The following is a 16,150-nucleotide window of genomic DNA, read 5'->3' on the forward strand; positions in this document are numbered from 1 at the left end:
TCTGTTGTATTAAAAGCTTCAGCTCGGAACAATTGGGCATCCAGAAAATTGTTGCGAACGCATTCACCTGGTTCTCTAGACTCTAATAAACTTAGATAGTCGGCTACTGCATGTTGCACTCCAGGACGATGAATAATGTCAGACTTGAAATCCTCTAAGAGAAGCGTCCATCTTGCTAATTTCCCGATTAAAGATTGCTTTGACACTAGGTATAATATAGCAGAATGGTCGACATGAAAGGTAAATTTTCGTTCGAGAAGATAGTGTCCAAACTGATTTACACTATAAATCATGTCGAGAGCTTCTCGTTCTATTGTTGAATAATTCTACTCGGCAGTCGACAACTTCCGACTTGCGTAGTAGATTAGTCTATACCAATTTGGTTCTAACAGTTGCATTATTGCACTTCCAATTGCTATATCGGATGCATCGACAAATACATGAAAATATTTTGTCCAATCAAGTGGTTGAATGACTGGAACTCTCAATAGCATCTTCTTCAGGCAATCATAAGCCTCTTGTTTTGCGTCGACCATTGAAAAGGTATTCTATGTACTGCAGCATGGAGAGGTGTAGCAACGTCGGCCAAATATCTGATCATTCGACTATGCCATCTAATTTGGCCCAAAAATCGACTTAATGCCTTAGCATTTGTCGACGGTGGTGCATCCATTATTGCTTTCACTTTATCGGGGTCGACAACAATTCCATCCTGACTAGCAATATTGCCAAGTAACGTACCATTTGTTATGCCGAATACACATTTCATTGGATTTAAACTTAGTTGACCTTGTTGACACTTCTCCAAACAGATTTGGAGATGTTCGAGATGATCATTTTTTCGATTGTAGACCACAAAGTTGTCGAGAAATACTTGCATAAATGTAGGTATATATTCCGAAAAGTTTTCCATAATTATCCTCTCGAATGTAGTTGGGGCTGTTTTGAGACCGAACATCATGACAATTGCGACAAAAACGTCCCATTTAGTGACAAAGGCCTTCTTTTCCTGATTCTCTTGGTGCATTCGAATCTTATTACAACTGTTGAATCCATCCAGGAAGCTATATATCTTGTGATCGGCTACTGTGTTGAGTACTCCATCAATGAAAGGTAACAAAAAAGCATCTATCACTGTTGCTACATTCAATTTTATGTAATCGACATACACCCTAATTTTCCCATTCTTCTAGGGAACTACGACTATTGGCCTAAGCCAAGTGGCTTTCTTGACTAGTTGAATGAATCCAACCCGTAGCAGTTTGTCAATTTCTTCTTTCACTTTGACAACATAATTAGGATTCAGTCTATAACATCGTTGTTGTACAGGCTTAGCATCCTTATGTAGGTTGATCTGATGTTGACAAAAAGTAGGATCCAATCCCTTCATATCCTTGAACGACCATGCAAACACATCTTTGTATTGTCGTAGTAATTCTGTGAGCTTGGTCTTCTCGGCTGATTGCATTTCCCTGGCTATTAACATTGTTTTCGGCAAGTCACTATCATTTTCTGCCAGATTCAATTCCTAGAGTGTAGAATCCTGCACTCTCTGTGATACTTGCACCTCCTTTTCCATGGTTTCCTATTGATGTCGTAACTCCTTTAAATTTTTGTCCTCGACTGGGACATGAACATCTTTTTCTTCATTATTAATATATGGGGTGATTATTTCGACTACGTCGATCTCAAATAAGGGAATGATCTTCGGATTTTCATCAAAGTACTGATTCAATTCCCCGTCATCCAACCCCTCCATTATATTGACAGATTTAGCATATAAAGGCACAAACTGCCATGTTGTCGTTGCTTTCTCCTAAGTCGAAACTCTAATTTTTGTTTTGCTTTTTCGTAAAGTAAGAAGATTCTTCTGCCAATTTTGTTTGATATTGGTTGTGCAAAGCCATCGTCGACCTAACAACATAGGGTATGCTCCTGGTGCATCTAAATGTAGGACGACCACCGATATATGGAAGGTATGTCCGCCAATGACAATATCGAGTTGTCGAATTAAACTTAGTGGTCAGATAATGCTTGTATCTGCCATTCGTAATTAGAATGGAAATGTCTCCCATTTTGTGATGCTAGGTCAATCGCAGCTGGTTTTATTAATCACATTTACTCCTAAGGCCCCACAATGCTACCTGGAACCTCTTGGCCCTGAATGATTACCTTAATTGTCGGGATTTGCTCATCCATTATTGTTGGTCCTTTAACTAGATTGGTGAAATTAACGTCAACCTATTTCGACATTTTCTTAGTGAGAATTGTTGCGACCGTCTCTCTAAATCTGGGAACTACTTTAAGTAACCTAGCCAATGGTAAAGTTATATGACAATTAGCCAACACTTGCCATGTGTAATCATGTTCGGTTATCGACTCTATTACTTCATTCTTCTTACCGGTAACAAGAATCCTTTAGACTATTTCACTATTTCCTGCATCATTCGGTCAATATTCCGCTTATTTGCTTCAACCCATTCTTGCGCGGCTTTTTGAATAGCTTCTTGGGTGTCCCATTCGGATTGTTTTGCTTTACTCCTGGTCGTGACTTGTTGTACCTCTACGGTTACCATATTTACCGATGGAGCCTTCCCTTTTTCTTTGGTTGGACATTGATTTGCATGGTGCCCATCTTTTCTGCAGGTATAGCAATTTGGTTCTTTCGGCCCACTATTTTTGCCATTCTCATAACGTGATTGCCGAACATCCTGTGGTTCCGGGTCATCTCACGTTTTAGAATTATATTGAAACTATCAATACGCCTTGGGTCGCCTATTGTTGTCTCGACATTTGTCACTGAATCAACGATTGTTCTGTCTATTGTTATCATTTCGCCTTTGATCATAAGATCATCGGTCATCGTAATGTCGAGAACCTTTGTAAGGACGTCGATCATTTCTATTATGTCTTGGTGAGTAATCATGCTCATATGTGTGATGACTATCCCTCCTATAATCATCTTGACGGTCATTGTCTCGTTGATAATCATCGTGGCGATCATCCCTTCGATATTCATCCCACTGATTCTGATCCGATGGGTAACGGTCCTCATATCTCGGTCGAACATCATCCCGAAACCAATGTTGTTGTTGATGTCTATCTTCCATGCGGTCGTCATGTGACTACATTTGTCTTACTGGAGTTACGACCTTATTGAAAAGATTATGTTCATACTGATTGATCGAATGTGCCTTTGAATGACAAATTGGTCAATGCATGTGTAATGTGCATTCTATTGTAGAATGGTCTGGATTCAAACATCTCACAAACGCAGCACAAAAAGCACTATACCCTCCCTGTCTAACTTGTTAAAAAACAATGGAGTAAGTCTTTACCGGCATTGTTAAGTCGGAATTTGAATTTTTCTGAAATTGGTAAAGCTTTTTGTAATGATCCCGGGGGCTCCACTATATATAAAGATGTTGTATCACGTGCGTTCACGCCATCTTTTATAAACCCCTTTTAGGTATGTTTATTATTATTTTAGAGACCCTTTTGTAAAAAAACAGTTAATAAAAATACTGCTTAATGTAAATGTTGAGAATCAAGCTCAAAATAACACAACATGTGAGCATACCTTTTGAGAATCTATGATTACTCAAAGGTCAAGAGTCACACCATTACTCTCTACACATTAACTATGTGTCATAAAATCATATTCTATGACACATAACTAATGAGTTACATATTCCCCATGACTATGATTCTTCACAGTCCCCAAGAGAGAGTAGTTGTTGTAGTTAGTTAATGAAGAGAGAGGGTGACTATATATAAACCACCCTTCTCTTACTTTATACTAAGTCGGTTGTGACTCCTTGTAATGCTACATTTTGTAAATCTTATTCTACTTGTGAAATATACACCTTCTTCTTGAGTATTCTATTTTCCTCTCATTTATCTATCTCGAGTTCTCTTCTCTCTTCTCTCTTCTTCTCTCACACATATACACACATAATGCACATCTATTCCACTGCACAAGAATCACCTTGATTCTTTACATGGTATTAGAGTGGTTTGGTAGCTCGATCTAGCTCATCCACGTGTGTTGTGTTTTATGCCGACGTTCGAGAAGAACCGGTCCATTGCTATCGTAGTGCTACTACATAGCTCGTATTCGAGAGAGAAGGAAAAGAAAATAAGGAGGAAATCTTCATCGACAATGAATACTCAAATGGGGAGCGCTCTCCCTAGCGAGAAGCTAGATCGAAACAACTTTGTATCTTGGGAGTACAAGATGCACCAATACCTTGTCGGCCAAGGCTATTGGGGTTGCATCAAAGGAGCACAAGAAAACCGGCTCGAACCGAAAGACGCTGACTACGCAACATGGGAGCAAGCGGCAAGCCGAGTGATGTATTGCTTGGTGACTACATGCTCGGCTATATTCGAGAAGCCGAGACGCCAAATGAAGCATGGGAGAATCTACGAAAGATTTTCGCCACCAACACAACCGCGAGAAAGCTTCAACTCTGCCAAGAGTTGAACAACATCCAACAACGGGATATGTCCATCACGAGCTACACCTTGAAGATCAAGGAGCTTTGCGACTCACTGTCACAGACATGATGACAAGATTTGAACTCCGTTGGTTGCTCATTTTCGTTGGTGTTTGTGTCTCCGGTGAGGACTGCACATGGTCTCTCACGCCCATTTCCGTTGATGTTCATGTCTCCGGTGAGGACCGTACATAGTCTCTCACGCCCGTTGGTTTTCGTGTCTCCAGTGAGGACCGCACACGGTCGCTCACGCCCATTTCCGTTGGTGTTCGTGTCTCTGGTGAGGACCGCACATGGTCTCTCACGTCCGTTGGTGTTCCAGTTCCCGGTGAGGACCGCACATGGTCTCTCATGTCCGTTGGTGTTCCATTTCCCCGTGAGGACCGCACATGGTCTCTCACACCCATTGGTGTTCTTGTGTTTGGTGAGGACTGCACATGGTCGCTCACACTCACGTTGGTGTTCTAGTCTCCGGTGAGCACCGCTCACGCTCACGTTGGTGTCCAGTCTCCGGTGAGGACCACACATGGTTGCTCGTGTTCACCCGTGCTCCTATTTATGGTGAGGACTACTCATGGTCACTCACACGATCACCTCAACGTACTTTGGTTTTCTCTTTCAGCTCACCCCTACACCACACTTTTGAAAAGGCGCCCGTAAAGGGGAGGATAATGTCACAGACATGATGACAAGATTTGAACTCTTGACCTCTTGTATATAGTCAAGTGCTGTGTTCTAACCAACACATCCAAATATATGGTCATGTTATATATATCTTAGTAGATTATTAATAGATTATCTATTTCAAGTTCTAGGAGTTTTTAGAAAGTTCTAGAACTAGAAGGTTTTAGAGGGTTCTAGAATATTCTCCCGAATATTCTAATGCATGTACTTCGACTCACAGTATAAATACTTGTAACCTCCTTGGTCCCTTTCATGGGATTCAACACCAATCATTGACACATCAATCTAGTATTCTAGTTTCGCCTCATCTTTGTGGCCTTGATCTTTATTTCTGTTTTCATGCCCTCATGTCGCTAAGAACATCTAGAGTTCCTTGCCTCGTCACATCTAGTCCAAGTTCATCTGTCTCTCGTAGCCCCATCATCTGTGCTTCTTCCTAGTCCGTGCTTGGTGTGTCCGTGATACTCGCTCGGCTCGATAAGCGTCAATGCGGACAATGATGAGATGGTGCAAATATGCCTCGGCGGCCTTGCACCACGGTTCAGCGTGATGAGGACCGCCGTACTAGGACGGGAGAATCCGCCCTCCTTCTTTGACCTTCAATCCATGTTGTTGGTCAAAGAAAACCATGTTTGAACAAGGAGCAACGCCTCGAAAGACCACATGCTTTACTCACACTTGGACGGAGGAAGAGGACGCGACCGTGCAAGAAGAGGCCGATTCGGCCAAGGACGAGGCGGACGAGGCCCGACTTATGAAAACAACTCGCAATTTCGGCATCAAGACAGAAGCCATAGAGGAACCTTCGGAAGAAGGGGGAGCTTCCATTCCGGTCCGAGCCGACAAAACTCGGTCGAATGCGGATATTGCGGCAAAATCGGCCACCACGAAGAAGAGTGCTGAAAGAAGATGCGTGAGTCGGCTTCCACTAATCGACAACTAACCAATTACGCTACCAATTCCGACTATGATGATTGAGGAGGAATGTTCGTAATGAGACATAGAGCAAATTCTATGTCGGCCTCTACTTCGAATAGTGCATCTAGTCCGGAAGACGTATGGTTCGTCGACTCGGGTACCTCAAACCATATGACGTCTCATCAAGAATGGTTTCGAGAACCTCGAGAGCCGGACCGATCCAGCTACGTCGAAACCGTAGACGACACTACGCATCCGATTTGACACATCGGCAATGTCCCATTCGGCAAAGAAGGTAACCAAACTTTTATTAAGAATGTCTTGTATGTACCAACCATTACAAAGAATTTGGTCTCCGTTGGCCAAATTCTTGAGTAAGGGATGCAAGTACGATTTAATCAAAGTGGTTGCTTCATCGAAAAAGAGGGCTGAATGTTCATTCTCGACTCCCACGAGATGAAATCGGCCATGTTCGCAAAGGGCACGAAAACCGATTCCGACATAGAGTTATGGCACATGCGGATTGGCCATATCAACCTCCAAAAGCTCAAGGGAATGCAATCGAAAGGAGTCGTCATCGGGCTCCCGACATTCAAGGAGAAAGAGATTGAAGGCGTGTGTGCTGCTTGCCAATTCGGCAAGCAACATCGGCACCCATTTCGGAAGGAACGGAACGTGAGCAAAGGTGTACTCGACGTAATTCATTCCGATGTATGGCGTTCGGCTCAGACGGCTACATTCGGAGGATGCCGATACTACGTTTCATTCATCGACGACTTCTCCAGGCACACCTGGATCTACCCCATGTGGCAAAAGAGCGGAGTGTTCGGACACTTCCAAAAATTTAAGAATGAAGTCGAGAAAGCCACGGGTTGACATGTACGATGCCTTTCATCAGATGGAGGCAAGGAATATTTCTCGGATGAGTTTACGGTGTATCTACGGAAAGAAGGAATTCGGCGAGAGTTTTCGTGTTTACATACACCACAACAAAACGGTGTGGCCAAACGAAAGAATCGGCACATCCTCCAAGTAGCACGGGCCATGATGAATGAAAAGCACATTGTCGTGCCTTTCGGCTCCGGATCGTTGCGTGAGTCGGGTGTGAACCACTGAGGTTTTGGACTAGGAGAAAGAAGAATTTGAGACGAGTTTGGTTATGAATAGATAGAAAGATAGGTGTCATGAAGACATACATCTTGGCTTATCATGACATTCATCTTGGCGAACCAGGAATCGAACCCATAACCTCTTGGTTTACATATTGTACTTTAACCATTGTAATAACATATGTGAGATGTAATCATAATAATTATATGTTTAGTTATTACGAGATATTTAGAACATTCTAGATTATTCTAGAATGTTCTTGAATATTTCATGATTATATTTATTATTATTATTATTCATAAATATCTAAAATATTCTAGAACATTCTAGAATACTCCATAAGGGCCTATAAATAAGAGTCCATACACTCATCACAACTCATTCGGTTCAACACCAGTCTTTAGCCCTTAGCCTACTCCTTGTAATCTTCTTTCTCATAATATAATCTCATTCCCATTTCTTATCTCTCACTTATACTTTTCTCTCTCTCGCACTCTCTCCCTCTTTCACTCTCTTTTGCTATCACTATCGCTATCTCTACCGCTCTCGCCATCTCTATCGTTATCGTTATCTCTATCGCCATCGCTCTCTCTCTGCTTCCTACTCAAGAGTCACGACAATAGGTAAGTTATGAATCTCGTGAATCCCACGAGTTTAGTGTATTTAATCAATATTTAGATCGTAAGAGACAATTTTGATCACAAATTCGTGAATCCCACGAATATATTATATTAATTGGTATTTTAGGAAATATATCCAATTTCCAAATATTCCACACACCTATTACATTGAGCTCCCATCCTTATATAGTGCTGAGAGAGTCTTAACAATCCATGCTTTTTCTATAGATAGACTCTATGCTTAGTCTAAAGTGATCCTACTTTTTCTAATTTGATGCGTTTTTATCGATTATGGTGTTCATGCACGCTACATGTGCATGCGCAACTTTTTCTTTTATCCTGCGTTTTCTTCTAACTAAAGTTTATCCTAGCGTGAAATTACGTTTCTATGTGGGACGTTTACTTTTTAACACTGATGATATGTTAGTGTAATGGTAAGGTTTTATATTATTAACATGGAGGTACAAGGTTCGAATCCTGCCCTATGCATGTAACAATCTTTTTTCTTATTTACAAATTTGTCTCTTTATCCGATGAGAGAATCTCACCGGCCTTCTTCATCCGGCTCTTGCCGGGTCTGCTTCATCTAGTTCTCATCGGTTTTCTTTATCCGGTTCTTACCAGGTCCTCCTTACCGGTCCTCTTCTTCCGGCTCTTGCCGGTTCTGCTTGATCCGATTCTTACCGGTTTTCATTATCCGGTTCTTACCGGGTCCTCCTTACCGGTCCTCTTCGTCCGGCTCTTGCCGGTTCTGCTTGATCCGGTTCTTACCGATTCTCCTTACCGGATCCTCCTTACCCATCTGAAGGGACCAAAAATGCAATTTTCTCATAGTGTGCGATTTACACTACGACACTCACCCCCTCCAAACCCGCACATCCTCTGGTATGTGCCGAAGTTGTCGGTGATTGTTAGTCTCGTTGCCAATCCCATTGCCGGTTCTGTTCGGTTGCAGGTTTCCAGTTGCTGGCTCCGCCTAGTCACCGGTTCTCGTAATTCTCCTTTACTCGTAGTACGCTCCGTTTCTCTCGCTATGTCGACTTTGTCTCCCCATTTTGAGCATATCCATTCTTTCCACCCGAACCATTGTCGCCATCCAATCCACCATAATCTTCGTTCACTTTTTCCATGGCCATGTCCGGTTGTCACGGCTCCTCGTGTTCCTCTTGAGCATAACCCTTCATGTCTTGTGCATGTGCCATGCTTCCCACTTTGTCCACCTTTGTCATATAATCTCGCATTAGAGTTGTGAATCTTCATGTTATAGCCCTCCTTTGTCCAGATCTCTTCCTTGGTAACACCCTTCAAATCTGCTTGGCCATTGTCGTCTGTGGTAGTGTGCTTGTTTGGTGTCTTCCTCGTGTTCACCGATCTCGATTGCTTCGACCTCCATTTGAGTCGGATTACCTTCTTTCCGAATCGGTCTCGTCTGATCGGTTTTCGGTTGGATCAACTTTCGATCGGATTCATATTTGGCCGAATCAGACTCAGTTGATCGGTTTTGACCGAGTCGGCCCTCGTCTGGGTCAGTTTCGATCTATTGGTTTCGGTTTCGGTTGGCTTTCTTTCGGATCAGAATTCCGTCCGGATCATCTTCCATCCCAACCGGCTTCCGACTTTACCTTTCTTGCCGCCACCTCCCGTCTCTCCGGTCTCACATTACTTCTCAGACACAACCGCCGAAGTCTCTAGGATTAGTGGGTAGGAATCCTCAGTATTATCGTTCTCCGTTGTTTCACCCATAGCCACCTTCTTGGTTATCTCTCCGTCGTATACATCGGCTTCGACCTTCATTTTCTCTCTGCCACCTTCCGTCTCTTCGGTCTCACGTTGCCTTTCGAACGCAACCGCGGAAATCTCTAGAACTAGTGGTGGGAAAGTCTTCATACGGCCATCCGCCATTGATTTGTCCATAGACACCTCCGATTCGATGTCATCTTTCGTGGCAACCTCCTCAATCAAGTCCGGCTCGCACTCTTTATCTCCCTCGATCATGCAAGCATCGATTATGCTTACCCCTTTTTCACCCGATGTTTCGGATACTTGTATTCCGAAACCTTCTTCCGTTCTTGAAGTGGTGTTCGCCACTCTCAAGTCATCGACCTTATCCTTGGCCGTCGTTCTTTTGCAAGACAAGAGGATGCCTTGTTCCACACCCTCTCTCGTGGTACAATCGAATCGTACTTTGGCCTTCATATCAGCCACATCGTTCATCCTTAATCAATCATCCCTTATAGGCCATGTTGTTGCCGACAATATTCTCGTCTTCCTCTTATCATATCTTCGGCATACTCTTTCGACTTCAGCCCAATCCTCAGTAAGGCCATTTGCACCGTCATCATCTTCAAGTTGCATCCCGATGTCCATCCTTTCTTTCTGATCGATCGATCTTACGAACATTAGGACTATATCCTCCCCCAACAATCTTTGTTCCCTCTCCGAGCGTTGAGCAAAATGATACTCAAACTCTAGGAATGCTTGTTTTTCACTTCAGTGGGTTTTCTCCGATACCACCCATTCATCGAGCTCGCGTTGATCTCGTCCCTTCGATCTCTCCTAGTCATATGTCTCTCGTAAAGCTTCTTCAAAGGACCTCCACGTTGTGTTCTGTTGTCGTATCTCGTATATGCTCTCTTGTAGCTCGTCCGAGGCCACTTGACTTAAGGATATCACTTGCAATCCTTCCGGTATCCGACATCGCATCATCTCCGCCTTATAGTCACGTAGATAGCGTGACACATCGTTTTCGTTGAATTTCCTGTTTCGTTGCACAAGCCACTCTACTGCCGACTTCCTCTTCGACATTGCACGTTGCTCTAGTTGCATCCGCTCAATCATCATCATCATTATGCTCATCCCCTCTTGTTGATTCTCCATTCCTTGCAACCTGCCTTCACGTCAGGTTCACCACTTGTGTCGTGCCTTTCGGCTCCGGATCGTTGCGTGAGTCGGGTGGGAACCACTGAGGTTTTGGACTAGGAGAAAGAAGAATTTGAGACGAGTTTGGTTATGAATAGATAGAAAGATAGGTAAGTTATTGTCGTGACTTGAGAATAGGAGAGAGAAAAATAAGATGACAGTAGAAGGTAGAGGGAGAGAGAGAGAGAGAGAGAGAGAGAGAGAGAGAAAGAACACTAGAAATGGAAAGAGAGTTTATATTATAAGAGAGCAAGGATTACAAAGAGTAGGCTAAGGGGTTACAAACTGGTGTTTGACGGGAACCCGACGTTCCTTATGCGCAACGCTCGGCCACAATCGAGATTCTTTTCATACACAGAAAATGGGAAATAGAACACGACACAAAGAGGAGAAAGATACACAGGAGGTTAACGTGGAAAAACCCCAAACTAGGGGGAAAAACCACGGCAGCCCACAGGCTGCAAACTCTCACTATGTATGAATGTACAAAACAGTGAGTTCACGGAGGCAACGACCTCGGACTCACGATCTTCGCCACAGGCGGCGGTTACAACAGAGGCAACGACTTCGTCTCTCTCTCTCTCTCTCTCTCTGTACAGTTACGCACTCTCTCTTCTTCTTGCACCAACAAGAAAAATGACAACAACATCAGTTACTAAAAGTTTGCCCTAAGTCATATTTATACTAATATGACTTTTCGGCTATTTACAAATATAGCCTCGATGGGCTCTCAGAAACATATTTACGAATATGTCTCTTCCTCCGGATCATACCGGGCCTGCACCATCCGGCTCTCCGTAGCCGGGTACTCCTCATCCGGTTCATACCGGTCCTGCACCATCCGGCTCTCCGTAGCCGAGTACTCCTCATCCGGATCATACCGGGCCTGCACCATCCGGCTCTCCGTAGCCGGGTACTCCCCATCCGGTTCATACCGGGCCTGCACCATCCGGCTCTCCGTAGCCGGGTACTCCCCATCCGGTTCATACCGGGCCTGCACCATCCAGCTCTCCGTAGCCGGGTACTCCTCATCCGGATCATACCGGGCCTGCACCATCCGGCTCTCCGTAGCCGGGTACTCCCCATCCGGTTCATACCGCGCCTGCACCATCCGGCTCTCCGTAGCCGGGTACTCCTCATCCGGATCATACCGGGCCTGCACCATCCGGCTCTCCGTAGCCAGGTACTCCCCATCCGGCTCTCCGTAGCCGGGTACTCCCCATCCGGTTCATACCGGGCCTGCACCATCCGGCTCTCCGTAGCCGGGTACTCCTCATCTGGATCATACCGGGCCTGCACCATCCGGCTCTTCGTAGCCGGGTACTCCTCATATGGTTTCGGCCTCGGCCGAGTTTGTTCGTCGGCACTGTTCTTCTCCCTTCCCATCCGGAGGGACCTGTTTCCCAATAGTGTTGAACTGTATGAGTTGTGATGAATGAATAGACACCTATTTATAGGTCCTTATGGAGTATTCTAGAATGTTCTAGAATATTTATGATATTTATGATATTTATGATATTTAATATAATCATGGAATATCCTAGAATGTTCTAGAATACTCTAGACTATTCTGGAATACTCTAGAATGTTCTAGAATACTCTAAATGTCTTGTAATAAGTAATAATACATTTATTATAACTATACATCATATATAATAGTATAATGGTTAAAGGTCTAACATATAGACCAAGACGTCTTGGGCTCGAATCTTTGGAAGGCCAAAATGTATGTCGTCATGACATTATCCCCCCTTTTTGACGACGAGTTCCACGAGTCGGAAGACAAGATTTCGGACTTGGCTTATGAGGATATTTGTAGTGAAATGCAACAACCATTTCGGAGGCATTAGCAAGATTCTCAAGAGGTTCCCATGTTCGATCATTAGGTGTATAACCTAACCAGTCAACCAAATAATACAGTTTGTTGCGAACGATCTTGGAGTCGAGAATGGTAGCAACTTCATATTCGGAGCCATCCAAAACTTTAATTGGAGGTGGGGGAGATGTAAGATGGCCTGGAATAGAGCTGGTTGTGTACGGCTCCAAAAGTGAAACATGGAAGACCGGGTGAAGATGCATATGAGGGGGAAGATCAAGGCGAAATGCCACATCATTGATTTTACCAGATATCACATATGGGCCAAAACGTTGATAATCCAATTTGCAGCAAGGTCGGGTTGTTTTAATGCGACCTTGTAAAAGCCATACTCGATCCCCCACTTGAAACGTAGTTGATGAATCACGTCGATGACGGTCGGCAACCTTCTTATGAGTTTTTTGAGCATCACATAAATGGTGCAAAAGGATATCTTGAACTTCTTAGAGTCGGGTGAGCCGATCTTCAGCAGCCGGGTTTGTCGGGAGTTCGGGATGCTCAAGCATAGTCCAACGAGGATGGTACCCAATGTTTGCAAAAAATGGGGAATATCTAGTAGAAGAATTTTCTGAGTTGTTGTAAGCAAATTCCGCCAAATGTAATAGATCAACCCAATCATCTTGTTGATAGTTGACAAAACAACGAAGATATTGTTCTACTATTTGGTTGGTGTGCTCACTCTGTCCGTTAGTTTCTAGATGGTAGCCGAAAGAGAGTTTGCAAGAAGTATGTAAGAGTTTGAACATGTGCCGCCAAAATTTTGAGATGAACTGGGGACCCCGATCACTGATAATATCATCAGGAAGACCATGATGCCGAAACACCTCTCGCATGAGTAACTCGGTTGTCTCTTGGCTCGTAATGGCCTTTGTGCAGGGAAGAAAATGTGCCATCTTGGTAAAACGATCTACTACCGTGAGAATAGAATCAAAACCCTTGGAGGGTGGTAGATCCGTAATGAAGTCCAATGAAATAGATTTCCATGGACTCTCAGGAATAGGCATTGCTTGTAATAAGCCATATGGATGATGTCGAGGTTTTTTGGATCGACAACATATATCACAACGACGAACATAATCCGTAACAAAATGGCGAAGTCGTGGCCACCAATACCTTCGAGAAATTAATGCCAAAGTCTTGTGGATGCCAAAATGTCCAGCCATTGGTGTATCATGACATTGTTGCAAGACTTGGAGTCGAGAAGGACCATCAGGCACATATTAGAGATTTTGTCGAAAAAGTAAACCATCATGCCAATTGAACTGGTTGTAGTCTTGACAAGGATTTTGAGATTGTGAACAAGAAGCACGATCTGGGATAATATGGTTCAGAATATCTTGGGCGAATTCATCAGTCTCAATATGCTCCCGAATGGAGTCTAGAAGACTTGAATCCTCGGGTGTGTTTATAACATGAAAAGCCATTAGTCGTAGACGGTCAGGACCCAAGAGGATTTGCTTCTGACTTTCAAATGCGGCCTCTCCTGGTTGAAGTTCCATATATGAATCTCGTGAATCCCACGAGTTTAGTGTATTTAATCAATATTTATAGTAAGAGACAATTTTGATCACAAATTCGTGAATCCCACGAATATATTATATTAATTGGTATTTTAGGAAATATATTCAATTTCCAAATATTCCACACACCTATTACATTGAGCTCCCCATCCTTATATAGTGATGAGAGAGTCTTAACAATCCATGCTTTTTCTATAGATAGACTCTATGCTTTTTCTAAAGTGATCCTACTTTTTCTAATTTGGTGCGTTTTATCAATTACGGTGTTCATGCATGCTACATGTGCATGCGTAGCTTTTTCTTTTATCATGCGTTTTCTTCTAACTCAAGTTTATCCTAGCGTGAACTTTACTTTTTTAACACTGATGATATGTTAGTGTAATGGTAAGGCTTTACATTATTAACATGGAGGTACATGGTTTGAACTGGGTCCTTCTTACCGGTCCTCTTCGTCCGGCTCTTGCTGGTTCTGCTTGATCCGGTTCTTATTGGTTTTCTTTATCCGGTTCTTACTGGGTCCTCCTTACCGGTCCTCTTCGTCCGGCTCTTGCCGGTTCTGCTTGATCCGGTTCTTACCGGTTCTCCTTACCGGATCCTCCTTACCCATCCGAAGGGACCAAAAATGCAATTTTCTCATAGTGTGCGATTTACACAACGACAACGTGCCGAAGTCGTACTGGGCGGAAGTGACTAACACGGCCGTATACCTCATGAATCGGTGTACGACATCGGGTGTGCACAAACTTATTCCTCACAAGAAGTTTTTCGGAAAGAAGCCGGACCAATCACATTTTCAGATATTCGGCTCCATTGCGTATGTGCACATCCCCGACGAGAAGCGACAAAAGCTAGACCCGAAGTTAGAGAAATGTACCCTCGTAGGATATTCACTGGAGCAAAAGGGGTACAAGTGCTATAACCCCTCAACTCGAAAATCTTGAGTAAGTCGAGACGTCGTTTTCAATGAGTCCGCATCCTGGTACGCACCAGAGACAACTTCGATTCCGATTCCGTGCGACCTGGAATCCGCCAAAATAGAGATTGAAGCCAAAGATCAGCTCAGGCGCATGTTCGAAGAAAGCCCGATTACGACAAAGCTTAGTGAACCACAAGAGCCTGCGAGTGATCAAAGCACATCTCGGCTGAGTCCGAAGTTGGACAAAGGGAAGGCGAAAATGCCGAAGTATGAAGAAAATCACTTCGACGGGAACGAATTGACTGATTCCCTTGATAGTGACTTCAAAGGCCTTGAAATCCGGACTAATGGAGTGAAGAAAGCCTTAGAATCCGCAAACGAGAAGCTACGCCGATCCACCTATGAAAAGAAGCTTGTAAGCTGATTCAGCTACAATGATTAGATGGCATACCATTACACCTTTATGATGAAGGTAGCGACAATACGGGAGCTGGAAACCTTTTCCGAATGCATGAAGGACCTAAGATGGATCGAAGCAACGAACGAGGAGATGCAGGCACTTTGCAAGAACGAAACATGGGATCTCGTTCCCCACTCACTGCACAAGAAGGCGATTGGTTGCAAATGGATCTACAAGGTGAAGTATAATGCCGATGGCTCCGTAAACCGCTACAAAGCTCGACTCATAGCGAAAGGATATGCACAAACACATGGAGTCGACTACGAAGAGACATTTTCCCTCGTGACAAAGATGATGACGATGCGGACCGTAATTGCACTTGCAGCGGTAAAAGGGTGGCACCTCCATTAGAAGGACGTAAAGAACACCTTTCTTCAAGGCGAATTAGAAGAGGAGGTATACATGGTACAACCACCTGGCTTCGAATCGCGTACTTATCCGAAATCCATGTTTCGACTCAAGAAGCCACTCTACGGCCTCAAGCAAGCACCGCGTGCTTGACATTTGAAGATTACGCAATATCTTCATCAAATCGGCTTTAGAATGTCGAAATCTGACAACTCCCTCTACGTACGAAACGACTCTAGAAGCTTGATTGTCATCATCCTATACGTGGATGATCTAGTTA

This window comes from Azolla caroliniana, unplaced genomic scaffold (genome assembly GCF_043228905.1).
Source record: "Azolla caroliniana isolate FFs.n. ecotype wild unplaced genomic scaffold, voAzoCaro1.0.p SCAF_16, whole genome shotgun sequence".
In the NCBI taxonomy this organism is placed as follows: Eukaryota; Viridiplantae; Streptophyta; class Polypodiopsida; order Salviniales; family Salviniaceae; genus Azolla; species Azolla caroliniana.